The 2,502-nt window shown below is 24.0% G+C and overlaps 1 long non-coding RNA gene across 1 annotated transcript; it reads left to right on the top strand.

Moving 5' to 3' along the window:
• Positions 1-257: 257 nt before the first annotated feature.
• Positions 258-566, top strand: LOC113370532. Its single transcript, XR_003366574.1, has 3 exons — positions 258-277; positions 333-460; positions 530-566. It is a non-coding gene; the product is annotated as an uncharacterized LOC113370532 (long non-coding RNA).
• The last annotated feature ends 1,936 nt before the right edge of the window (positions 567-2,502 follow it).

Here is a 2,502-nt window from a genome sequence, read left to right as displayed (position 1 = left end):
GTTTGAAAGTTCAACTTAATTTTACGTCATCTGATTTGATTTGGGATGGATAGATTAAGTAATAAGTTATGTATATCTAACATAACCTTAGTTTTAATAGACGAATTCTTTTTACTATTGGTGAGTATAATACTTAATTATGCGTTTATGCATTGTAACTAATAGCTATTTATTTTTAGAATAATTACTGCTAACTACATTATTATTAGTATCTCTAATAAATAATCGGAAACTAGCTATTCGAAATGTCAAAATTTGCAAGTTTTCAATAAAAATGGTAAGAAAAGCAAGATAATTTTATTTTTCTCACAAAGGATTTTTATATTGATCAGGAGTTTAAACACATTGAGAAATCAGTTGTACATATTACGTGAAATATAATAAAATATAACATAATAAAATATAACATAACCTAATCTTTTTGAGTGAAGACATATCTGAACTTTCATATTTATAAAAGGTAAGACAATACTTGTTATAATATAATTATATGTCTCTGCATTTAAAACATATTCTTATTTATTTTCAGGTAATATTGTTGTAAGCGCAGAAAATAGAGAAACTGGTTTGCTTAGTAGTAAAATGTTATCGAAAAGTTTTTCATCAAAAGTTTGTAACTAAATAAGTTGTAGAAAGGAAAGATATAAATTTTGACAGAATAGTCATAATGTTTGATTATGATAAATGCAATGTGGAATGTCAATAAATCTGTACATTTGCATAGCAAGATTCTAGACTATGATATGAAGTCATTATTTTTTAAGGTAAAAGTAGAGTCAAGTACATTTTACAATCTCATTTTAACGTTTTCATAAATTATTCATATTGATAATATATAATGATATATTATAAATTTATTAACAAGGAATACGAGGTTTCAGATGACAATACAAACTTGGACAAAAATATTTTGGGGTTATGATTGAAAAAGTTTCCCAGTCACTGTTCTAGACGATAAGATAATCATATCTAAATCATTTCTAAAGGAAAGAGTTAAGTCAATCCTATTTTACAATCTCATTTCAATGCTTTCATAAATATTTCATATTGAATAATAGATATAATAAACAAGGAATACAAGTTTTAAATGACAATGCAAACTTGGTCAAAAATATTTTGGGGTTATGATTGAAAAAATTTCCCAATCACTGTTCTAGACGATAAAATAAATTTCATAACCTCATTTCAATGCTTTCATAAATATTTCATATTGAATAATAGATATAATAAACAAGGAATACAAGTTTTAAATGACAATGCAAACTTGGTCAAAAATATTTTGGGGTTATGATTGAAAAAATTTCCCAATCACTGTTCTAGACGATAAAATAAATTTCATAACCTCATTTCAATGCTTTCATAAATATTTCATAATGAATAATATTTATATTAACAATGAATACAATATGTTCAGATGATGTACAGTGTTTTATCGAATGACGATGTTATAAATAGTTAAATTAATTTAATTTTGTTGCTGTTATTCGATTTAAATTGAGTATATATGTATGTCTATCTGTATGTAAGTAGATGTGTATGTATGTGTATACGTATGTATATATATGTGTATATATCTGTGTGTATATGTATATAGATATAAATATACAAGTTATGAATTAGCAAACAATATTATAAAACTGTATAAAGCCGATTGGCGTATAAATAAATAAATAAATAAATAATTTACTTGATATATATCAAATGTAATGTAGGTTTCCCAATGACTGTTCTAGATGATGAAATAAATATTTCATAATGGATAATAAATATATTAACAACGAATAAAATATGTTCAGGTGCTGTACAATATTTTATCGAGTGACGATGTTGTAAATAGGAAAGTTAATTTGCCTTTGTTATTGTTATAAAAAAAAAATACTTGATATGTATTAATAAATATCCATTAAAAAATAATCAATATTCATGACACTTTTGTGTTTTATGAATAATCATATTTTTAATGCAGTTATATATTTGTATCATTGTTTATATTTAATAAATGAATTTCCACAAAAACATTTTTAATAAATTTACGTTAATGTTCATTTCAGGTGTTTTATTGTTAAATAAATGATATTGATTTATGCGTTATATTATTTCAACTTCAAATTTTCAAATATTTGTGTAATATTTCAACATCAGTTATAAGTTTCAGAATAATTCAATAATTAATAATTCTAAATGTTTACCAGCTCTCTGTCTAATTGTATATTACCTTACCAACATTCAACAATTCGTAGGCAACATTGGTTCCAAATTTCCAAATATAGACCAATATAGACCAATTGTTGGTTTACCTATATGGCCTCAATATAAAAAATGTTCAATTTTTATGACCAGCCGATATTGGTTTCAAATTTGACCAATGTAGATTTTATATTGCTTGTAGATTCAGACCATATTAATTTCTACATGGGAAACTTTACGACAAATATAAATTTTGCAATATTATGTTATTGTCTGTGAAAATAGAAACAGTATGGATCTACATTTGACAAAAAA

This window comes from Ctenocephalides felis, unplaced genomic scaffold, assembly GCF_003426905.1.
Source record: "Ctenocephalides felis isolate EL2017-DRISC unplaced genomic scaffold, ASM342690v1 CF-g0.4_SCAFFOLD_00845, whole genome shotgun sequence".
NCBI classification, from domain to species: Eukaryota; Metazoa; Arthropoda; class Insecta; order Siphonaptera; family Pulicidae; genus Ctenocephalides; species Ctenocephalides felis.
The sequence above is the reverse complement of the archived record's forward strand: the minus strand, read 5'-3'. Positions and strand labels throughout refer to the sequence as shown.